At 42.7% G+C, this 25,906-nt stretch overlaps 1 long non-coding RNA gene across 5 annotated transcripts in view; it reads right to left on the reverse strand.

Moving 5' to 3' along the window:
- LOC128345647 (uncharacterized) overlaps nt 1–25,906 on the reverse strand; it is a 79,819-nt gene that overhangs the window by 11,610 nt on the left and 42,303 nt on the right. For all 5 annotated transcript variants that reach the window (XR_008316557.1, XR_008316556.1, XR_008316558.1 and 2 more), the window contains one exon: nt 8,629–9,977. This is a non-coding gene — a long non-coding RNA (uncharacterized LOC128345647). The remainder of the gene's footprint in view (nt 1–8,628; nt 9,978–25,906) is intronic.

Genomic DNA, 25,906 nt, shown 5'->3' on the forward strand with positions numbered 1-25,906 from the left:
CAAAGTGTTCCAAGGAAACCTTGAAGAATGTTAAGTATTGTTGTTACCTCTTGGCCTATCAGAAGCAAATTGGGAGCACAGATTTCCTAATATAGCAGATGTTCCAGGCAAGCCCTTTTGCTTCTGAAGCCATTGACATCATTACAAATTTGATTAAATAAGGATTTCTCTCTAATGCACTAAGATGTGAAAATAGATTCATTCTTCCTGCGATATCAGGACTCAGGGGCTTTAGAGTCTAAGCTCATTTGCTTTGCCATTTTTGCAAGAACATTTCCTTGGGCATATTTATGGATCAGTTTGATGTTCACAAGCAGGAGAATTTGTTAAAAGCTCTGTGAGCCAGGCATAGTGAATTACAGTGCTGTACAGGATGCTCTGTTTCAGACTTCTGTCCAAGGTATATGCCTTGTTCTGTGAGAGGTCATACATGTTCCAATAACTCACAGAGAGCTTATGCATTGCAAGGGGCACAGATGGAAGAAACCATATCAACATACAAAGGGTATTCACAGGTGCAACCTAACCCAGGCTAAGGCAGCCCAGCCTGGGTTAGGCTGCATGTGTGAAGCATCAGGAGCGAGGTCGCTCCTGGCGCTGCTCCTGTGCCAAGCCCCACTTTTTTAACCTGGCGTTTAGCGGAGGTTAAGCAAAACTGTGGTTCGCTTAACCTTATCAGGAGATCATCTAGGCAATCAATGTCAGGTTATACTGCTTCTCCTGGCTCACCAACATTTCCAGTGGCAAGCCAGGGGGAAAGGGGGTCATGCCAAGTGCAGTGGCTGACCTAACAAGAAGTATGTTTCCCACTCCCAGTGTCTCCCTCCTCTGCACCACTGCTCGTGTGGATGTGTGGTGCAGCAGAGGGCAGCTGCTCATCTGCTGGGGAAAGCAGGTGAGCTCCAGCCTTCCCTGCAGCCCTCCCTTCCTCCCAATTGAGGTCATGTGAAAGACCTCATAGTCTAGCTCCTATGCAAAAAATGCAGAACCATCCAAATATAAACACGGACACACAGATAAAGCAACCAGGTGCGGGCCATGAATGCACCTCCGGGGGGCGTGGTGGGCGGCTTCTTTAAGTGTAAATGGAGCTGGCGCACCGTGCCACCCAGCAGCACCTGCGGCGAGGAATCGCCTCCGCCACTCACCTGGATGCTGGCAGGGGCTCGCCTCTGTGGGAGCCAGGTAAGTGGTGGAAGCGATTCCCCGCCGTGGGGGCTGCTAGGTGGCATGGTGCACCGGCTCCATTTACACTTAAGGAAGCCACCCACCATGCTCCCCAGAGGCACGTTCATGGCCTGCGCTCAAAAGCAACACAATTTGTACCAGGATGTGCTAGAAGCAGAGCTGGTTTGGAGAAAGGAGCTGGCAATTCCAGATGACTCAAACAAGTGAGTCATGCCAGAAGCCTTAGGGGAAGGTAACCCCACTCTTATCCCGGTCGGATTGTCACCAAATTCTTCTTCAAATGTATTTTTTTAAAGCTAAATTTAAAGGTTTGTCTGAGTGCATTTCTGACATCCATCATGGCCAGTAGGTTCGCTTGTTGTTTGGAAGGCTCACTGGGCCTTTGCAATGAACTATAGGCCCTGATGTGCACTGGAGCATAGCAGCCTTTTCAAAAGCTACCAGAGATGGGCAAAATTCTTATTAAAAGCATTTTGAATACAAAATATAAAATACCTGAGCAAATGTATTTTAGATACGAAATAGCTGATTATGCCCTGAGCCATTTTTTGAAGGGCGGTATATAAATCAAATAAATAAATAATAAATGAATAAAATACTTGGTAAACAATCAATAAAAAGACAAAATAGCATTTTAAAATACAACTTAAAATGCAAAATACAATGCCCGAGAAAACGAAACAATTTTGAGATGTCTATTACTTGTCTGAATTTTTACCCCATTTCTTTTAAGCAATACACGTTTTTCAAATATTAAATTACTCAAGTTGTACTTTCTGGGGCTGTGAATCATCCCAGCAAAGGAAAATACCAGTTCTACAGGACCACTTGATGTTAGACTTGTATTAGAACTAGAAAAAAATAGCCATTGGACAATGGGATACCCATTCAACATACTAATGTGCTTGAATTTCTTCTGCAAAAACTGGAGTATTTCCAGCTTTTTAAACACTCAATCAGATCAATAATTCCAAAACAACATAATGCACTGTTTCTTTGTGCTATGTTTGCTATGTTTCCCCATTCTCACCACACTCCATGGGCATCTGCAGGCTTTTTTCTGGGAGCAGGGAGGAAGCAAATATACATAAAGTATGCCAGTAGAAATTGAAAGACAACAGGATGTACCCAATGTTAATCCTGCTTAGAGTAGACCCATTGAAATGACAGAAAGTTAGTCATGATAAAGGCTGCAAAGCTATAGTTGTGACATAGTCAAATGAGCAGCAAGTTGTATTTATGGTGAAGCAATTATATTATTTATGGTGAAGCAATTATATCGGGAGGAGAACAATTCCTTTTACCTCAATTAATCTGCTTCTTTCCCTTTCCTTTCTCCCTATGCTATTCTTGAAGCACTGAGAGCAATGAGGGGGTGCTTTACAGGAGAAACTCAGAAGGATTCCACTAAACTCAAGCTGTCACTCAGTAAGAAAGCTAAAGAAAGCTATTTAGAAATCTAAAGAATTTATTTGTATATCCTCCTACAAATCAGAAAATAAAGAAGATTCTAACTGCTAGGGATGTGCAAAAAATTTCGGGCACAGAACGATCTGTGCCCGAAACAAACAATTTCGGGTGATTCGGGGCTGAACCAAATCACCCCCGATGTCCCCCGATATTTTTCGGGCACGAGCCGAATCACCTGAATTTCGGACCCGAAAAATTCGGGTGATTCGGTTCATGGTTGATTTTTGGCGATTTTTTTAAAGTTTTAGTGACTTTGGGGCAGTTCGGGGGCATAGCATGGGATCTGGGCAAAAGGAGTGGGGTGGGGTGGTAGTGCCTAATGGGTGGAGGCTACCACCCCAATTTCAGGGGGATTGGGCAAAGGGCTGATTTTTTGAGAATTTTTGAAGTTTTCATGTCTTTGGGGCAGATTGGGGCAGAAAGTGGGGCCTGGGGCAGAATAGTGGGGTGGGGTGGTAGTGCCTAATGGGTGGAGGCTACCACCCCAATTTCAGGGGGATTGGACAAAGGGCTGATTTTTTTGAGAATTTTTGAAGTTTTAGTGACTTTGGGGCAGTTTGGGGCAGAAAGTGGATCTGCCCCAAAAGAATGGGGTGGGGTGGTAGTGCCTAATCGGTGGGGGCTACCACCCCAATTTCAGGGGGATTGGGCAGAGGCCTGATTTTTTGGGAATATTTGAAGTTTGGGTGTCTTTGGGGCAGATAGGGGGCAGAAAGTGGATCTGCCCCAAAGGAGTGGGATGGGCTGGTAGATAGTGCCTAATGGGTGGAGGCTACCACCCATCCCCAATTTCAGAGTGATTGGGCAGAGGGGTGAATTTTGGTGAATTAATGAGGTTTGTCTTCATAAGGTGAAGTGTGCTAAATTGATTACTTCCTCATATTCATAGTAAGTGTGAAAAAGTGAAAGTGGGGTCATGAAAGTTGTCTAATTGAAAAAAATCTCATTTGCTATGATAGAATGAGAATTCACACCTCAGAAGTTTTTTCTGAGGTGTGAATTCTCATTCTATCATAGCAAATGAGATTTTTTTCAATTAAACAACTCTCATGACCCCACTTTCACTTTTTCACACCTCAATTACTATGAATAATATTAGGAAGTAATCAATTTAGCACACTTCACCTTATGAAGACAAACCTCATAAATTCACCAAAATTCACCCCTCTGCCCAATCACTCTGAAATTGGGGATTGGTGGTAGTCTCCACCCATTAGGCACTATCTACCAGCCCACCCCACTCTTTTGGGGCAGATCCACTTACTGCCCCCAATCTGCCCCAAAGACACCCAAACTTCAAATATTCCCAAAAAATCAGGTCTCTGCCCAATCCCCCTGAAATTGGGGTGGTAGCCTCCAACCATTAGGCACTACCACCCCACCCTACTCTTTTGGGGCAGATCCACTTTTTGCCCCCAAACTGCCCCAAAGCCACTAAAACTTCAAAAATTCTCAAAAAATCAGCCCTTTGTCCAATCCCCCTGAAATTGGGGTGGTAGCCTCCACCCATTAGGCACTACCACCCCACCCCACTATTTTGCCCCAGGCCCCACTTTCTGCCCCAATATACCCCAAAGACATGAAAATTTCAGAAATTTCCCAAAAATCAGCCCTTTGCCCTATCCCCCTGAAATTGGGGTGGTAGCCTGCACCCATTAGTCACTACCACTCCACCCCACTCCTTTTGCCCAGATCCCATGCTATGCCCCCGAACTGCCCCAAAGTCACTAAAACTTTAAAAAATTGCCAAAAATCAGCCCTTTGCCCAATCCCCCTGAAATTGGGGTGGCAGACTCCACCCATTGGGCACTACCACCCCACCCAAAAATCTTGCCCCTGGGACCCTTTTTACCCATCCTAATCGATTCAGATTTGGATTCGGATTAAATCCGAATCCGAACCGAATCAAGGGTGATTCGGGTGACCCAGATTCGGGCACAAAACAGAACAGGGGTGATTCGGTTCAGGTCCGAGCCGAATCACCCCAAAACCCGAATTGCACACCCCTACTAACTGCCCCATAAGCCAATGTGGTATAGTGATTAGGTTGTTGGATGAGAACTGGGAGACCCAGGTTGAAGCCCTCACTCAGTGATGAAGCCCTCACTCAGTCAGATCACTGGGTGATCTTGGCCACTCACTATTTCTCAGCCTAGCCTACATCAAAAGATTGTTGTGAGGATAAAATGGGGAGAAAACCTGGGATACTGTACGTTGAGTCATCTGCTCCTGTGAGGCAATTGCTCTCCCTCTCTCTATATGTGACCAATTTTACAGGCTGTTGTGAGGGAAAAGATGGCTTTTAAAACTTTAGAAGCTTTTAATCCAATCTAAGCAAACATGGCTTCTAGATTTCCTGTGTTGTTCACTCCTCATTTCCCATTTTACTCCAAGGGACGGTCTCTCTCTCTCTTTTCCCCTTTGATTTTCAAATTTGGCTGGCTGACCAGTTAGCAGCAGAGTAAAACTATTCAGACTTCCGAGGGCAGAGAGGAAAGAACAGAGTATAAACTCAAGGATGCTTGGAAGCCAATGGGCTGGCCTGCTTGCAATAAGAAGGCAGCTTTTGGAGCATGAAAGCAAAGCAGTGATTGGCTGAGATGTATATTGGTTTTGGCAATGTATTTTAAAAATACAAAATACCCTAGCAAATGTATTTTAGATGCAAAATACAAAAGTATTGAAAATATGTATTTAAATACTTTTTCAGATACAGCGCTGCCCATCTCTGAAAGCTACAGCCTTTGTTGCTACTACCACTGCAGCCATCAAGTCTTCTAAAAGCAGAGGAGATACACCACAGATTCACAGAACTGCCAAATGGATGCATTGGGGTTTGTGCCTGCTTGGTCATTACCTGAACTGGATTCCTAGCTTTCATTTCTTAAAATAGTTCCTAGCCCTTGTTGAGCCAGATATGCAAGAGAGACTGTGCAAGGGTATTCTGCCCAATGGTTTTGTGAGAAATAAGCCCATACTCACCTATGATTGATGTGTAACAGTAATATCCTGCTTTATTTGCTTCCGGCATGTTCTGACCAATACTAAGAAAAGTGCAAGATTCCTTGTCAATCAGAGCAAGATGACAGTGAGCTTCTTCTCATGACTGGTGAGAAGGGCTCCAGAACAGGCTGCAGGGAAGACGGGTTAGACTTACCTTCCCCGCAGACGACCGTTCTTCCTGTGTTGGGCGTGCTCCCTGCACCTAGGCAACAGGGAGGGCTGGGGGCCAGGATGTGTCATCCCAGCCCCCAGAAATACCACAATGCACTGCACAAGTGTGAGGTGCATCATGAGGATCCCTCCTTTCTAGGCTGCCAGATAATTTTAAAAAATGGCATTAAAGGAGTGCTTGCTACCTGAACCTCATTTTAAAGGGTATCTACTTTGGTGGGCCTGCCACCGTGGTGCTGCCAGGATCAGCCCAATCCCAGCAGTTCACACATGCATGCAAAACTGGGCTGGACTCCCTCAGCCCAATTTTGCACATTTGTGTGAATAGCCTTGCTGTGTGCTAACACGTTTGCTATGACTAGAGTTTTTGCTTCCAAGACCTTAGGCACTTCCAGATGTGTTTCTTGTAGTGCCACAAGTCTAGGAATTCATTGCTTTTCCACACTGAGTTTCTTGTGGAATGTTTTGCTGAGCATTTTTAGTGCTACCCAAAAGCCTACAGGCTATCTAAAAGACAGAACAGTAGCTCTAAGAGCAGTACACATGTTCAGTCAATACACAGATCTACCATTTTTTTTGGGGGGGGGAGTCAGAAACACTCCAAATATCAGTCTGATTGTTTAAGCATGGTGAATGGACAGATTGACAATGGATGGTTAATGCATGATGATGTCATGTCACCTCCTCCTAACAGAGTGTGTGAACAAAAAAGTGATAATCCTAGGCTAAACACACACTGAGGCTGTTCTCATGAACAGGCAAAACAGGGCTAACTAATTCAAGCCTGGTTTTGCCTGTGAGTGAGAACTGATGGAATCATGCCCGATCCCAGTGGTGCCTCAGCAGCAAACCCACCAAGCCAGCCACCCTCTTAAATGAGGTTAAGAGAGCCAGCGCTCTCTTAGCCCCATTTTTTTAATCCACTGGGTGACTGCGAGTCTCCCGGCCAGCATCGGGGGAATCCCCATAATGCACCACACACTCATGCGGTGCATTATGGGAGTTCCAGGGGCTGGGATCTGACCCTCCGCACTGCCGGCGGCAACTGGCAATCATGTGGATGGATGATCTGCCCACCCAGGGGAAAAAGAGGGATCTTCTGCAGGGAGATAAGCGCAAGCAGCCTTCCTCCCTGCTCTTCCTCCAGCCCTTTCTAACTGATTGTGAGGAAGTGCTCAATGTCTGGAAATGTCTTCAACCCTCATTCAGACCTTGGGGTAGATTTCCCTAGCTGCACAAATGAGCATAAACAAGCAAGCCACTGCGCTCCCAACATTGCCATTTTCATAGTCTTACCTGCACTTTGGTACACAATATATCCACAAGTATGACCCCTCACCATTTATGAAAGTTATGATATTAATAAAAATATAATGGGGGGATATCCCAAAATGAAAGGACTCCCTGTGGTGGGGTGGTTTCTATCCCATTCCCATGTCAAGTCATTTGGGAGGAAACTCACCCACGAAATGAATGGGCTCCCAATGGTGGGGTGGTTTCTATCCCATTCCCATGCAATGCCAATTAGGAGAAAAAGCACCTCAGAAATAAATGAACCCCCTAAAATGTGGTGGTTTCTATCACATTTCAATGTTAAACCATGAAACTTTACAGAGATCCCCACACTTCCACTTTTGCACGGAGATTGTGGGGGGGGCGGCGGCGGCGCCCGCTCTGCCTTAGCAGACCCAGGCCCAGTTTATGCTGGATCTTCCCCACCATCACAAGAGTTGCAAAATGCACAGGAGTTTGGAGCTGCGTGTTTCGAGCACGCTTGCAGAAACAGGGACACCACCACGGCGCGGCGGGAGGTGGAGTGTCTGGCTTCCACGCGTGCTCGCGGGGCAGGGAAAGCCAAGAGGGAAGGGAGGGCAGCTTTGTTATTTCTGGCTGAACAGAGCGAACAACAATGTAGCTCCGCCTCACAACAGCTGCCATTTTAGTGCAGACATTTTGAAAGCCCTTTTAACTCTTTGATCTGTCCGCTCAGGAAAACACAGACACGCACATGCGCTGCCGGGGGCGGGCTCTCGGGAGCTCCGGTTGCCCAGAAAGGGTTAAAAAGCAAGCTGGAAGAGCAGCACTCCTGCCCGATATCCTGCTGCCCGATTGCTCAATAAAATACAGTGCCGTTGTTGGGAGGGGTAAGTAAAGCCCCCCCCATCCTTAATGGAACCCCCAGCCCATCTTGCCGAACCAAAACCACCCTGTGTCTGGACCGGTCCGGAGGCCTTTAGAATGGCCTCCGAACCGGTCTGTGCACATCCCTACCCACCAGCCTCCTGGGGAGTTAAAACTTGTCCGGTTCGGGCATCTTCAGCCCTTTCCAGGCCTATTCCCTGGTGCAGCAGCCAGTTTGGAGGCCTGCGTGGCCTGGGGCATGACCAGGGGGTAAGATTAATTTTTTAAAAAAATTGCGTGTTGAACCCCCCCTAGACCGAACCGAACTGGGGGGCATTGAAGGGAGCCAAAACTGAACTGGTCTGGTTTGGTTCAAGTTCAGTTCAAATCCGAACCAAACCAGGTAAGGTGGTTTTGTGCACATCCCTAATGCCTAGTTCACACATAGAACATATGATATCATAGAATATTAAAATGCTAGATTTGGAAGGTATCATGAAGGTTCAATCTTCTGCTCAGCACAGGAAACTGCTACAGAATCCTTGAATGATGTCTGTCCAGTCAGATTATGCTAAAACTGAGGGGATGAGTTTGCATTGTTGATGCTTTCCAATAATAATAATAAAACTGTATACATACAAACCTAACATAGAAGCCTACTCTAGCAGTTCTTACCCTGATTCTCTGATCAACTTGCCACTGCTGCTTCTTGAGAAAAATATAGTTCTTGAATAACTTGCAACCTATATAAATATATACATTGAAAAATAACTGGAATAGTTATTGTTATTGTTATAAATAGTTATTTGCAAGGAAAGTTGTACATCTTTCAAAACCAATCTACATGCTAAGAAATATCAGCACGCTGCCTAAAATACAAGGTCATATCAGCATAATGAATAAGTAAAAACTGAAAAAGTTAAATAAGAGAGGTTCACTAATAGTAAGTTGTTGATAACTGCATTGTGGTTTGCCTGCCAAATTGTTTAGGTTCAATACTTGAAAAAGCTGTATCCAGGCTTCAAATGTAAGAATAGATTTTTAATGCACAGTTTTAATGGAAGCCAAGGGTTTTGGCAGTTCTAACTGGGCAGATAATGTCCAAAATTCTGCTCCTCCAATTCCCCATATCTTCACCATCTTTGACCTTTGATAGATATATTTAAGCAATTTAATATAGGAAAGATTCCCAGTGCATCTGTGGTTTATCATAGCTTCATGTTTCACATTTTCTACAATATGGAGCTGGGGAAATGTGAAAGAATAGACTCTTACAATGAAAAGGAGGCTAAGGAGCAAATGCCAGAATCAGGCAGATTAAAAATGACCAAGAAACGTAAACTACACCACTTCTAATGTTGATGGGATTGAGTTCAGAACATCTATTTCTGCAACTGAATGTAAGAAAAATGCTGAACTATTAAGGAAGATAATGTCACCATTGGACAAGTACTTGTATGTTAGGCATACATAGATTTTTTCCTATTTAAATTAAGATTGGGGCAATAACTGGATGCCAATGCCAGAACACATTGACCACAAGGTCGATGTTTAAATATGGATGTATCCCCTTGTGATACTATTGAGCAGGATTCAATGTTTTATTTTCATATTCAAGGGATCTTCTCATTCACCTTCACAACAACCTGCCAAACTCTTAAAGAGAAAAGAGCAAATATAATGCCCAACCACAGCAAACAGTGGACCAAAAAAATGGATATTTTCCACCTTTCCTAAACGGTCAGGGGGAACTGGGCAAATTGAAGAGATGGAAAGTATCTCTTATTTTCTAAGTAAGAGATACAGTACTGGGTCTCAAGGCCACTTGGAAACCACAACCCTTTGCAAAAGAAGACATCATATCTTATCTTTGATGCAGGTGGTCCTCTTGTTTCTTAGATGAAAGGCTCTTTGTATATTCTCAAAAGTATATATCTCCTTTATTATGTTTCACATGTTCCAGGACTTCATGTGTGTACATGTCACATGAGAGGGACTGAGAGACAAGTAAAAGAATCTTCTGCCTGCAAATGATAAAGAGATACTGATCAATTTCTATCAGAACAAGTAAAACAATACCAGTCTCTTCTCTGAATATCAGTGAGAGATTTGAATTTTGCTCAAAAACTCCAGATCAGAAAATATATCTTCATTCCTGCCCACAATTCTGAACAACCCTGAGTGCACCATATATATGTAGGAGTGTTAAGGGCATCTATGAAGCTCATAAACTACATGGGGTGGATCATTAGGGTTGTAAATATTCTCGTTCTCAAAATCTGTGCAACCTATTTTGCATGTTATGCAAATCAATTTTGCTGGTTATGCAAATTAATTTTGCATTGTCTAAGTTGCTTTGTGCTTGCTCCTGGCAACTACCAAAAATAAGAGCTTGGGGAAAGATCAGAGGAAGAATATTTTTACCTGAACATTTGCTCATGTCAGGATTTGCTCATGCTTTCTTCTCAGACAGCAGTAAAGCTTGTTGGGGAGAGATGTAGCAAGCTGCTATGTCTCACTGTCTCTGATTCTGTTGCTCTAGCAATACATGGGTCTGTAACTGCTCTGTTAATGTGCAACACTTTCAGGTGGCATTTTCATCTCTGACTATATACTACTATAAAGAAAAAAAGTTACTATACGCTATGCAAACATTTCCCTAGTCATCTTTACACCATAATAAACAATGAGGCTATTCCCATGATCGGCAAAAATCAGGCTAGACTCCCAGTCGTGAGTAGCAACGGGAGCTGCATGGCTCCCGGCAGTGGGGCAGCAGCAAGGCCACTTATAGAGCCTGCTGCTAAACCTGGCTTTTGGGTGTGAGAGCACCCAAAAAGCAGGTTTCTTGAAAGTGTGTCATTGTGGCACGACTCCATGCCACACCAATGCATGAGGAGCCTCCCAACCAGGAGGCTACAACAAGCCTCCCAGTGTCAGGAGGCTCCACAAAAGGCACCACACACATGCACAGTGCATTATGGGACTTCTGGGCAGAGGCACTCTTACCCCTGGACTTCGGGGCCAAAGTCCAGGACGACCTGTGGCCCTCCAAATCCTCCTTAATCTGTCCTGCGTGGTGCTGGCCTACTAATGTGCCGGGCAGCCAAGCGTGACCTCTGCTGTAGAGACAGAGGGGGAATTGGGGGAAGAAATATGTTGAATGGGAATATGTTGCCTATTGAAATGTTTCTGCCAATGCAAATTTGTATAAACATCCCTGTTTTATATTCTTACATTCTTGTGAGTTCAGTTGCTGTTTGTGCCCTCAAGAACTGACATGTTAAAAATACTGTGTGTGTCACAGTGTGTGAATGTGGAGTGGAGAGGGGACTCCAAAATGCCTTTAGCTCCAGGCTCCAAAATCACCTAGGTGCACTTCTGCTTCTGGGAGTTGGGAATCCCACTGCCCCAAATGGCTCCATGAAGGAGCCGGTAATTGTCTGGGCAGCCAATCCAGCTGCCCAGAGATGTCTCCCTGATCGTTTGCAGGCAGAGCAATCTGCTCTCCTTGCAAACCACCTTTCATGCTGTAGAGAAATATATATTCTTCCTTGGACAATTTTTCTTATTCTTCCTTGGACTTCCCTGGACAATGTATAGTTTACATTGGGGTGAGACATTACGATGATGGGAAAACAGTTGGCTATGGTGTTAGAAAGTGGGAGAAAGCATGGAGCTGGAGTTAGGATCATGGGAGAGTGCAGAATCTGGAGTTAGGAAGAAGGTGAGAAGTGTGGGACTACCTTGGCTAATCTCACAAGAAGGTATGAGCCCCCCCCCCATCACTTTTGACTTACTACTCCCAAGTAGTCCCATTGGTTATATTGAATGCCTCCCAACTGTTCCAGACCACGGAATCTACAATAATTTAATATTTCACTTGAGGGGAGTGCTGTGTTAAGCCACACATCTCAAGCATGGCACCCTGTGTGACTGCATAACTCACTGAGAATGTGGGTCATTCGTAAGAAAAATGAACATTTCAAAAATGAGAATCTCTGCTTCAGCATATCAGTTCTCAGCATTTGAAATGAAAGGACACTCTATGACTGACCCAAGAGCAATCATCACAGGTCTGACGATTGCCTTGCATTCTACAGGCCAGTCTCCTACAATTGTCACTAGGGGTGTGTGAACCGATTCAAGTTCAAAACATGTTCAAGTTGAACTAGCATGTTTCAATCAGTTCGAGCTTGAAATGGACTGGCATTCCAAAAAGGGGTGGTGGTCTGAATTTGATCTAAACCACATCTGGTTTGAATTGAATGTGTTTAGCCTGGTTCGACTGGTTCTAGTGCTTGCAAGAGAGAATCTGGTAAGGATTCCCCTTTACAAGTGTCTGGGGAACCGTATGGTGCTGAAAAAGGGCAGGTGGGGAGGTGGGAGGTTACCTTATGTTCCATGGCAGTGCAGCTGATTAGCAGTAGTAGAGAACCGGTGGTGGCTCCCATGACCTCAATGGCGCTTTCCCCCATCGGCATGGAATGGTGGGGGCCTGGTTAGGGCTTCTGCGCTGGGCCCTTTCCAAGCAGTGCTGATGTGGGGAGCACTGATGCCTAGGGGAGCCACCACCAGCCTGTCACTGCCATGGAGCTGTGTTGCTGCCACAGTATATAAATTAACCTCCTATCTGCCCCCACCCTTTTTCAAACCCTTAGAGTTCCGCCAATGCTTGTATATGGGAATCCTTTCTTGATTCCCCTTTGCAAGTACTAGAACTGTGTCAAACTGGTACAAACCAGTTCGACCTGGTTCTAGGTACTAACCGAACCGCCACCTGGTTCTTGCAGACCATGCAGTTTTGTTTTAGTTCAGTTTGAACACAAACCAAAACAACCGGAGCAGTTCCATGTACACCCCCAATCGTCACATCATTTGTTCGGGTTCTTGTCCACTATTCTTGGGCACACACTTCTTGTATTCATATAAAATCTATGTCTTCTGCCCATGCCAAACACAGATGCAGGGGCGGAGCTACTGGTGTTCCAGGATGCCCTCGGAACACGTGTCATCTGCCCCTTGGAGCCAATATACCCCTCAAGACTTCCTTGGTGAGGGAAATGTGGTGAAGGTGGCAGAGGAGGAGGAGGCAGAATGGCCACCTGATGAGCAAACAAGTGTGAGGTAATTGGCGGAGGTTGGCATGAGTGAGAATGGTGGAAGCAGCAACTGCAGTATCAGGAGCCGACCAACTGTCTGGTGGAAAGGGAGAGGTTGCATGAAGAGGGGTGGAGGAAGTGATGGAAGTGCCAGGGGTGAGATGTGTGCATGCACATGAGTATGTATGCCTCTGGAATGAAACCATGCACACCACCTGTGGCCACGAGCTAGAGAGCTTCAACGTGTGCTCGCTATGCCACTGCACAGATGACAATGGTTCCCTTTGTGAAGGTGGTTGCATCTCTGGGGATATGTCTGGCTTGTTGTGTCTCATGGAGCCTACATAGGTCAACTCCTTGCTCAGGAGAGCCTCTGTCAGCTGGTACATCGGGAAATCAATTACCCCCCCCCCAATCTTCTGAACACAGCCCTTTACATGGGATAACATCAGAACCACAGCTGCTCTTTGCGGGGGTGGGGGGCGGTGGCTGTGTATCACTAGGAAAAATGGGAAAAGACCAAAGACATAGTGTAGATGGTTGATCCACTGATGCCAGACTTACTGGAACTGACATGTTGTGCTTGCTGCTTTTGTGATCCTTTTGGCTTTGTTTTTGGTGGCTAAAATATCTGCTTCTATAAGGTCAAGTGCTTCTGAATTATTTACTTGTTCCAAACATTACGTTTGACATTGTGGGAAGAGCTGGTTTAATCTGCCCTAATTCAGGAGCACAGAATTAGTTGCCTCAGATTATTTTCCAGACAACATCATCTTTCAAGGTCAATTGAGCTTGCAAGGGTCTAACGTAACAGAAGATTCTAGAAAACTTGTTCTCTGCTCTCCCAAATGGTTTAACATGGAAATGTGGTTCCCTTAATGGAACCCCCCACCCCAGTACCAGACCGCAGCTCCGTGGTTCTGTGCACACCCCAACTGGTGGGGGAGAGGGAACCTCCATGGTCCCACCACCACCACCTTGGAGAAGCCCCCAGAGGGGGGTAAGTAAAAAATAAAATATAATAATATTTTTAAAAATTGCTTACCGAACCCCCAAACGCGGGGGTGGTGGTTTTGGTTCAGGGTTGAGTTCAACCGGGGGGCGGGGAGGGTTCAGCTCGACCCCAAACCTTTGAACTGAACTGGTTCAATATCGAACTGGTTTGGTTTCAAACCTGTTTGCACACTCCTACCAGGCATCAGCTGACCAGGTATATGTAGGAGCAGTGCTTGATTGCACTCATTGTGCTAATGACCTTCCACCAGATGTTAAGAGAATGCCTTCTCCATTACGAGCCCCACTGCCTATTTAGATCATCTGGGGAGGTCTGTCTAGAGCTGCCACCAGCTCATCTGGTAGCTACACAGGGAAGGGCCTTCTCCTTTGCAATCTGAGGCTTTGGAATGTTCTTCCTGTTGAAATAGGAGCCTCCCATTCTCTGACAGCTTTTAAAATGGCTGTCAAGACACAATTATTCATCCAGGCTTTTAATTAGCTGCATGGAATTTATCATTGTTTTAAATTGTTTTAATGCTTTAATGTTCTAACTTTGTTTTTAATATGTGTTGTTTTATTGTAAACCATCCAGAGACATGAGTTTTAGGTGGTATGAAATTAATAATAATAATAATAATAATAATAATAATAATAATAATAGCCCCAGTGAGGCACTACCTTGGCGTGGTTGTGGGGATTGTGTGCTCTGATGAAGGTGAGAGCTATGCCAGAGGTCCAACCATACTGGACAGGTCTCACCAGAGGAGCCAGACAAAGAGTGCCTCTCCCATCAACAATATGGTGAGACGTAACTTTAATAAATCTATACTGGATCGGTCATCACCCGGGTCAACAAGGACCGCGCCAGATGCTATAGTCCCTGGACATCTGGTGGCAAGTGGGCAACAGGACTCAGGATCTTCAGTTGAGCAACCAGGGCTGAAGACAGCAAAGTTACTCGCTTAACCGAAAAAATATACGAAAAATGCTAACAAGGAAATAATGATCTGCTATTACAAGTCTAGTCCAACTAGAAGAGGTTATTTAAAAAGAATGTACCAAATCTGGAAAGAGAAGCATCCAGACACAGAAATAACAGAACAAAGGCTAGCAGACCAGAGAAGATTCATAATAAGAAATAAAGTATTCACAGGAGTTGAGCTGGAAGAACTGCAAAGAGCAACACAGGCTCAAGATATGGAAGACGAATTATCACCAATTGAAGAAGTTACTCAGGCACAGGTGGAGGAGGTGTTGGAAATCGAGGATGCCACTGTTGCTGAACTGTTTCAAAATCAAAACCACACAACCTCCCCTTTGCCTTCACCTCAAAAACCCGAATGCCATTTAACAGAAAAGCAACAAGAACTAAAGCAAAAAATAACTGAGCACATGAACCAAACAACCACCAGGGTTCGACTTCCAGCTCTAAAAACAGTTGCCAAAAAACAACTCGCTCAGGCATTAAAAGATGTCAATGCTGCACTTGCAGAAATAACAACCAATAATTTGCAAGAAACAAACCAACTAATGTACACTGCAGCAACAATAACAACACAAGAGCTCGGATATAAGATCAGTGGATCTGTCAAAAAAGAAAGCAGAACATCACCTAAATGGAAGATTAGATTAGAAAATAAAATCTCCAGGCTTAGATCAGATGCTAGTAAATTGAAAGATATGAAAGACAAGAAGCTGAAGAATGAAAACACCAAACAGTATCTGATCCAAAAATACCACCTAGATTCAAGGAAAATTAGAGAACTCCTGGAAATAATAAAGCAGCAAATAACAGCAGTGTCAAAGAAGATTAGCAGATATGAAGCCAGAATTACACAACATGGGCAGAATCTCCAATTCCAGTCGAATCAGAGACGTTTCTACCAAAGCATAGAAGGAGAAACTGCATGAAACGTAGAAACACCAAATAAACAAGCAACAGTGCAATTCTGGGGGAAATTATGGGACAATCCAATAGATTATAATTAAAAAGCAGGCTGGATGAAAGAGGTCAAAAAATGTGACCAACAAATGCAAGATCTAATAATAACACCAGAATTAATAAGTGAAAGAGCAAAGAAAATTAAAAATTGGACTGCTCCAGGCGATGATGAACTGCATGGCTTCTGGCTTAAACACCTAACAAGCCTTCATAAACAACTATCAAAACAGTTCAATCACGTTTTGCAAGGAGGTAATATTGAACAATGGCTAACAACTGGGAAAACTCATCTCATCATGAAAGACCCAGCAAAAGGTGCAGTTCCAAGTAATTATAGACCGATAACCTGCCTGCCAAACATGTTCAAATTATTAACTGGAATAATAACAGATGAAGTGATGCAACACTTATTAACTAACAAACAGCTTCCAGTTGAACAGAAAGGAAATTGCCCGAACACCAGAGGCACAAAAGACCAGCTGCTGATTGACAAAATGATTTTAGAAAACTGCAAGAGAAGAAAAACCAATCTAAGTGTTGCATGGATTGACTACAAGAAAGCCTTCGATTCATTGCCTCACACATGGATACTAAAATGTTTAGAAACAACTGGTATCAGCAAAAACATTCAGATATTTATTTAAAAAGCAATGAACAGGTGGAGTACACAGTTAACAATCAATGGCGAGGCACTTGGACAGGTTAGCATTAGAAGAGGCATTTTCCAAGGGGACTCACTATCCCCTCTATTGTTTGTAATCGCCATGACCCCACTTTCACAAATACTAAACAAAACAGGCGTTGGATACCAAACATCTAAAACATCAAGTCTGCTGTACATGGACGATCTGAAGTTGTATGGAAAGTCCCAGTGAGAAATCGAATCACTGCTAAACACTGTCCGTATATTCAGTAGCGATATAGCAATGGAGTTTGGACTAGACAAGTATGCTGCATTAATAATGAACAGAGGAAAAATAACAAAAACAGAAGGAATAGAACTGCCCAATGGAAGCAAGATCAAGAACCTGGAAGAGAAAGAACATTACAAATACTTGGGCATTCTCCAGGCTGATAACATCGCACACACTGAAGTTAAAAGAAAAACTGGAAGTGAATACATCAGGAGAGTTAGAAAAATCCTCAAGTCCAAACTCAATGGCGGGAACACCATACAAGCCATAAACACCTGGGCTATACCTGTTATCAGATACACTACAGGTATAATAGACTGGACCCAGGCAGAGCTAGAGACGCTAGATCGTAAGACCAGGAAAATCATGACCATCAATCATGCTCTGCACTCCCACAGTGATGTAGGTAGGCTATACCTGCCTCGCAGCTCAGGTGGAAGAGGAATGCTGCAAGTCCATCAAACAGTAGAGGAGGAGAAAAGAGGCCTTGAAGAATATATCAAGGACAGTGAAGAAGATGCACTTCAAATAGTCAATAACGAGAAACTATTCAACACCAATGAAAGAAAGCAGGCCTACAAGAAAGAACAAGTCAAGAACTGAGCAGAAAAATGGAGAAATAAGCCCCTGCATGGTCAATATTTGCACAATATAAGTGGAAAATCAGACATCACCAAGACTTGGCAATGTGTTAAGAATGGCAACTTGAAGAAAGTAACAGAGGGTTTAATACTGGCTGCACAAGAACAGGCACTAAGAACAAATGCAATAAGAGCAAAAGTAGAAAAATCCACAACAAACAGCAAGTGCCGCCTTTGTAAAAAAGCAGATGAAACAGTGGACCACCTGATTAGCTGTTGTAAGAAGATCGCACAGACTGACTACAAATAAAGGCATGACAAGGTAGCAGGGATGATACACTGGAACATCTGCAAAAAATACAAGCTACCTGTATCCAAGAATTGGTGGGACCATAAAATTGAAAAAGTTGAAGAAAATGAAGATGTAAAAATATTATGGGACTTCCGACTACAAACAGACAAACATCTGCCACACAATACACCAGATATAACTGTAGTTGAGAAGAATGAAAAACAAGTGAAAATAATCGACATAGCAATACCAGGGGATAGCAGAATAGAAGAAAAAGAAATAGAAAAAATCACCAAATACAAAGATCTACAAATGGAAATTGAAAGGCTGTGGCAGAAAAAGACCAAAATAATCCCAGTGGTAATTGGCGCCCTCGGTGTCCCAAGTCCCAAAAGACCTTAAAGAGCACCTCAACACCATAGGGTGCCACAGAAATCACCATCAGCCAAATACAAAAAGCAGCTTTACTGGGAACAGCCTATATTTTGCGACGATATCTATAATAACCAACAGTATTGATGATAAAATTCTGGCATCCCAGGTCCTTGGGAAGGACTCGATGTCTGGATAAAACAAACCAGTCAATAACACCTGTCTGACTGTGTAAACAAGAAATAATAATGTTCTAACTTTGTTTTTAATCTGAAAGCCAAGAAGAAATGCTACAGGAAGTGAGTAAGACGATACTGTTGACAATAAAGGAATTGAAGGATGAATACAAAGAACAGCAGATGATGCATCAACGAGAAAAAGGGCACAACAAACCATTGTACGGTCAGTTCTTTAATGACTTACAATCCAAAGTCAACAATAGCACAACATGGCAGTGGTTAAAGAAGGGGACATTGAAGAAAGAAACGGAAGGTCTCATTTTTGCAGCCCAGGAACAATCACTACGAACAAATTTTATAAAAGCAGAAATTGATAAGACCCAGAAAGCAAGTGTCGATTATACAAGGAAGCGGATGAGACAGTTGAGCACCTTGTATGTTGTAAGAAAATCATACAGAATGATTATAAGGAAAGATACAACAAAATTGCTGCAATGGTCCACTGGAACTTTTGCAAGAATTGCAAATTGCCAGCAAGCAAGAATTGGTGGTATAATCCGATTGAAAAGGTCACAGAAAATGAAGAGGCAAAAATCCTTTGGGATTTTCGAATACAAACTGATAGGCATTTAGCACACAATACTCCTGATCTGACAGTCATTGAGAAGAATCTGGTTCTGATAATTGATATTACAATCCCAGGGGATAGACAAGTCAATGGAAAACAATTGGAGAAAATAAATAAATAAATAAAAGGATCTTCAGATTGAAATTGAGCGGCTCTGGAAAAAGAAAACAATAGTGGTGAAAATAATTGTTAGTGCCCTTGGTGCAGTACCAATAGAACTTGAACACCATCTTGACTCCTTGGGCATAAATAAAATTACAATACATCAACTACAGAAGGCCACACTACTTGGAACAGCACGAATACTACAACAATATTTTTAATTTTCTTTAGTTATCCTAGACCCTTGGAAAGGGCCTAATAATTAAAGTACCAAATCCAGTCAATAACATATGGTAGTGTAAACAGCATGATGATGATGATGATGATGATGATGAAGATGAAGATGATGATGATGAAGAAGAAGAGGAGGAGGAGGAGGAGCCACAGCATTGTGGTACCAATAGAAACAATGCAAGTGATCCCCAAAACAAGATTAAAGTTGAAGTTTTATGCACATTGCAAACTGTCAGCACATTGGCAACAAGGAAGCAGCAAGCATCCAACTCCATAATATTGTATTGGGCCTAATTTAAGCATACATGTTCCTGGCTCTTCTCCCTTTTAGGCCTCACTTCCGAGGAAATGAGAGAGAAGGAATGTCTGCCACGTCCTCCCTACATTCTCTTGTCCTCCTTTGCCTGCATTCATGGTGGCTTCTTTTGGCCCACCCCTCTGGATCTGAACCCATAGCCATACCTCATCCTCCTCAGCCTTCCTTTCCAGCCACTCAAATAGGTGTTGGCAGTTTCAACAGTTTTCTGTGAGAGTGAATTCCAGGCTCAGGACTGGAATTCCCCAAGCACTTGACTGCCCACCATCCCAACTGTGTTGCTATAGCAATGTATCTTAACTTGCCCTATTCTATCCCACTCTTCTCTTACTCAAGGGGCCCTTCTGCAGCAACAGTGTTGTGTAGGGAAGAGACATCCTGATACACCCTTATTGATATATGAGAAGACATATGAGAAAAAGAGCCAGCAGGCTGTAGTGTTTAAAGTTTTGGACTAGGAAATCTAGGTTCAAATCTCTTCTCAGTCATTGATACTCACTTGATCAGTTTGGACCAGTCACTGTCTCTCAACCTCATCTACATCACAAGGTGGTTGTGAAAATAAAAAGTGGGGCAATCATGCATACTGCCCTGACCTCAGTAGGCTACTATGCATAGTGAGTGTGTGTGTGTGTACACACACACACACACACACACACACACACACACACACACAATCTATCTATATCTATATCTATATCTATATCTATATCTATATCTATCTTATTTCTGAGTAAACACATACCGTATTGTTTTGCAAATGACATAAAACATGGCAGAGATATATTTTCTGCTAACCCAATTTGTGGGTGGAATTTTTTTTTAAAAAAAACAAAAAACAATGCAATGATGCATTGGGATACTTCTTGCCTGACAACAGAAAATATCAGATTTCAAATAAAGTGAGCTGATGTTCTTCACAGTCTATGTAAATAAGAAGAGAAAGATAAAATAGGGATGGTGGGGTTATAGCTCAGGACTGATTCATATCTTTTCCTGAGCTATAACCCCACCACCCCTATTTTATCTTTCTCTTCTTATTTACATAGACTGTGAAGAACATCAGCACAGAATCATGTATGATGGGCAAATTGTATACTACCCATGCCATTATCCCATCCATCATTAGCTGATACCATTGATATTCACATAGCCCTGGCAGTCTCACATTATTACATCTTCCTTACATTACTGGAGTTGTGTGGTATCTGATTATAGCGAATGAGCAAGCATCCAGCTCCATAATATATGTATTGTGCTTAATTTAGACACACATATGATACCTATTAACTCATCTGCATCACTCTTTTAGGGTACCAGTTTAGTTCTTCTTCAAACAAATATAAGGAAAGCATTAATAGAGGTCTATAAAATCATGCATGGTGTAGGGAAAGTGGATAGAGATAAATTCTTCTCCCTCTCACATAACACTAGAACCAGGGGTCATCCCATGAAATTGATTGCCAGGAAATCTATGACCAGGAAACAGAAGTATTTTTTCACACAATGCATAATCAGCTTGTGGAATTCTCTGCCACAAGATGTGGTGACCTGGTTGGCATTAAGAGGGGTTTGGATAACTTCATGGAGGAAAGGTCTATCAATGGAGGAAGAGGGGGTTTGGATAACTTCATGGAGAAAAGGTCTATCAATGGCTACTATTCTGAGGGCTATAGGCCACCTCCAGCCTCAGAGGCTGCCTCTGAATACCAGTTGCAAGGGAGTAACAGCAGGAGAGAGGGCATGCCCTCAACTCCTGACTGTGGGCTTCCAGCAGCATCTGGTGGGCCACTGTGTGAAACAGGGTGCTGCACTAAATGGGCCTTGGTTCAGCAGGGCTGTTCTTAATTGTGCCTGTGCTTTTGTCTTCTTGAATTAAATCTTCAATGCCTTTAGTTTAAAACATTCTCTCTTTTGGCACATGACTAAGATTTTTAATACCTTATTATTTCATGTATGTTTATATCCGTTTACCTACTTCACTTGTGACTATGTGCTTAATGGTTAACAATGTATTCCAGTTTGCAGCAAAACTGAAATCATTCATATTATGCTTTGGACGCAAATACATATATTTCCAATATGTACAAGTAATTTGTTTCTGTGAAAAAGATATTTCCCTAAATGCAATTAGCAGGCAAGGATAATTACCACAGTTGACATGTCCTAAAGAATTATTGATCTAAAAGCTCTATATTTGGGGTCTGGCCACTATTTTAAAAAAGAAAAGAGCAAGAAGAGACAATTTGTCCATTTTCCCTGAATAAATGTAAATTATCTACCATATTCAGATGTCATTCATATATGCCCCTCCAACAAAAACAAGTGGGAGATATATAGAGATAAGAAATAAAAGTAAATTCAGTCTTCTCTCCCTAAGGTATTTCCTAGGGACTATATATGTTTTAATAGTTCCCTTTGAATTGTAAATAAAAGAAAGAGATCTGTATCTGAATAGAAATACCAAAAGAATAATTCAAGGTCAAACTTTTCAGATTATATTAATGATAATGGAATCCAAGGAAAGTAAATCCGAATATTCTAAAACCAATCTATCTAACAAAATGATCTAGATTATAGCATATCATAAGTAGCAATGGGCAAGATACCAAAATGTAGAGGAACTCTTAAAAGGGTTTTTAAAAAAGAATTTGACAAAACCTTCTTAAATAGACTTTTAAGATGTGTGAGTTTTAAAGACATATTAATTATAAATCTTCTGTAGTCTCTTAATATGTGAGTCAGCTGAAATCCAAAAGGTAGGACTAAAAAGATAAGTTGCATACATGTGTTTTATAAATGCTGCCTAATGACTCACAAGGCAACAGTACCTCATGTTAAAGGAATGATTTCCCCTTTCTTTCAATTAAACATTAATCTGGAAATTAATTCCAGTCCACTTCCTCTTCCTGGGTGTGGGAGGAGGAAGAATCTAAGCTTTTTAATACACATTTACCTGATTAATACTCTGTCTCCACCTGCAACTTTCCTGATATCTTAGAATCAGATCTTTCATGAGTAAAGTAACATCACATCACTCTGATACCTGTATTTTTTTTTAGTATTCTTCAACAATCCTCATGATCCTAAATTTCATAGCCTGCAGCATGTCATTGTCATTTGTAAAATAGTCCCTTATCACAAGGCATGTGATAATTGCACGAACATATATTTGCTTTGCAAGTATTTGTGATATGATGAGGCTATTCACATGAGTGTGTAAATCCAGGCTAAGGGAGCCCACCTCGGTTTTGCATGCGGATGTGAATCACCGGGATTGGGCTCGGTCCCGGTGGCTACATGGTGGCAAACCAGCCAAAGTAGCCGCCTGCTGAAATGAGGTTAAGGGAGCGAGCACTCCCTTGACCTCATTTTTGATTGTGTGTCTGCTGCAGCTGCTTGCAGCCATGGGGGGGGGGCACACTCAGAGGGGAGGAGGGAACCCTGTAATGCACTGCATACTCACATAGTGCATTATTGGGGCTCCAGGGGCGAAGCACCGCACAGCAGCGCTTCCCTCCACCCAACCCCCGGAGCTTTATTCTTTATGGGTCCTTGCAGACACCATGCAGCGGCACTTCCCTGCACCCGACCCCTGGAACCACCAGCAGGGGCTGGTGCGCATCTGGGCAGGTGATCCTCCCGCCCAGGGAAGGGTCAGTGATAATCTGCGGGGAGGATAAGTAAAACCTGCTCTCCCCGCAGACCATCCCGGAGCTCTTCTCATTGATTGTGAGAAAAGCTCCACTGGATTTTGATTAATATGTTCTTTATTGGTCCTTTCTCAGCAAATGAGCCAGTAGTACAAGTCAGGTATAATAAATACAATATATGAAATCAATTACAGTGCCAGTGAGATAATCTGGCAATAACATAAAGTTTGGGTAAGCTGTGATATGAAAGAATTTTCTCACCACAGTTCAGGAAGTTAGTGGAAGGACAGCTAGAGCCAGCCTTTTTGGCATTCAAGGTAAAAAGGCCAACATACCACCCAACATTTTTCCAATTCTCCAGTTTTGGAAGAATAGGTAGGGGCCCTTAATGAAACCCACCCCCTCCATTTAGCCATGTATGGCCGCATGACATTCTAATTGTAGCTAAGGAGGCTGGAACAAAATCAAGAGGTCCACACCCATGATTCTCCTGAAATTAAAAACTGGATCCCATCCTATCCATCCCATTCTATCCATGCCATCCTCTGACATGGTCAATCCCTATCCATCATTGGTTACTTTCAAGATGTTGTTGAGCATGTATACTACATGCAGACTTCCTAAAATAATTGCTTTAGAGGAACACCATCTTACTCAATGCACATGCTCAATACCATTCTCGAAGCACTCAATTTCTTCCATTTTACTCAGTTTCATGTATCTTACCGGTGTGTCCATTGGGAAGATACAGAAAATTGATTGAAATGAAATGCCTCCAGAATGGCATTTAGCATACGTGTTGAGTAAGACAATGCCCCCTTAAAGCAACCACTTTATGAGGTCTGCACGTAAGGTGCATGCCCAACAATACCTTGCTTTAAAAAAAATCTAGTTTTAAAACAATAAGGCCGACATCTGTTATCAGATCTATTGCCTGAGATGGCCACTTATCAGTTCATAGTACAGCTAGGTGTACGGTCTTGATAGTTCCTCCAGTTTGCTCTTTTGACTAATGACAGTTTCCTGTGTTGGTTTTGAGTGAAGGATCATGAAATCATCATGCCTGACACCTGAAAAATCCCTCATTTGAAGCTCTCTGGTACACCAATCATTGCATAGATTTTTTTTTTAAACAATTTTGCTCTGACCAATTAAATGAACATTTCCAAAAGGTTGCGGATACCAGCTCTGTGTTATTTCTAAGCTTCTTTTGTGTCCACATTTTCCAGCAACAGTCAGAGCCAGAAAAAAGGCATAACATTGAATTATTTTGCCACTCCAGTCTACAAGGCACCTTTAGAGCAGTTCTGCCAATCTCACACCAAAGACTCTGGGAGCCCTCCAGCACCACTTCAAAGTAAGTGCTTTGGCAAATTGCTCAAGTTCTTAAACAGATTCTAAAAGCCAGACCTCTGACACCCTGCAATGCAACAGTAAAAGGAAAAACTGATCCAGGAGAGCACAACTTTGGTTGGCTAATCATGCATCAAAAGTGTTAGGCGGCTTGTATACCCTGGAGCTGCAATGAGAATGTTATTATCCCCTGACAAGTACAGCATCTGGGACAGGCTTTGTATTTCTCAGAGAAGATTTTGTTTGGAAGGGATGAATTATTGCTTTTGTATAATACACAAAAATGCTGTTGGCTTTGTCGACTAGAAGATGTTCTACAATTGTATTGTTAAATAGCTATGACTACAATCGCAAAACAAAATCAGGAGAGGGCAGGACAGCAAGATTGAGGTTGCTGCTACATCTGACCATGCCCTAGCATCCTGCTTGAAAAAAGTCCAGTTTATTATTTGTTGCAGACATTTTGCTACTGATTGTAAAAATGAACAGGTAACTCATTTCATACCTGGTGTTAGCAAGTCCTTCGAAGATAACACTATTGTTATGGAGCAATATATGTAGCATCTAATGTCAGCCTTTGTTTTTGTTGCTTATCGGATGCATCTCTCTCATCTTCTCCTAGATCACTCTAAAAACGTTTGTTATTTAATTTCCTTTTTACTAGCAGTGCCAAGCAAGAAAATGACTATCAGCTGTAAATACATTCCATTTGCCAGAAATTAATCCATAGTAAATGCATCAGAAATGGTTTCAGTTTCTAAGAAAGAACACGCTGATGTGTGTGTTATATACAGTGCTTCCTACTTTTGTTGCCAGCCTTGCATACACATCTCAGACTAATCAATAGAGTAGACATTGATCTAAGTGGTATCATGACCGCTGTCGATGAAGGAGTGGATATTATGAAACATATCTTACTCCTCTAATCGCACGTAATATTGTACCATCCTAGAGCTGAAGCTAATTGTCTTTAACTCTTTTAAGCAAAACGGTTACATTGAGAAATGAAAGAAAGAAATGTGTACAAAAGTAAACATCTACCTTCAAAAGTATGTGATGTTGGAAGGCATGTTCTGAATCCTATGTGCATCTCTAACTAAACGGTTCTCGATAAGATTCTGCATGTGATTTTTGATGATTGAGTCCAAAATGAGGTAATTCAAAAGTCTGATCCAAGTTCCCGCAGCTTTTTACAATCATGGATTCCAGGATTTGTATAACGCTGACTGGGGCAGCAAGGGGGTACACTGCTTCCCCACACCAGCTATTTTGGTGACAGCGCCGGTGGG

The sequence above is a fragment of the Hemicordylus capensis genome, chromosome 2 (assembly GCF_027244095.1).
Source record: "Hemicordylus capensis ecotype Gifberg chromosome 2, rHemCap1.1.pri, whole genome shotgun sequence".
Classification (NCBI taxonomy): Eukaryota; Metazoa; Chordata; class Lepidosauria; order Squamata; family Cordylidae; genus Hemicordylus; species Hemicordylus capensis.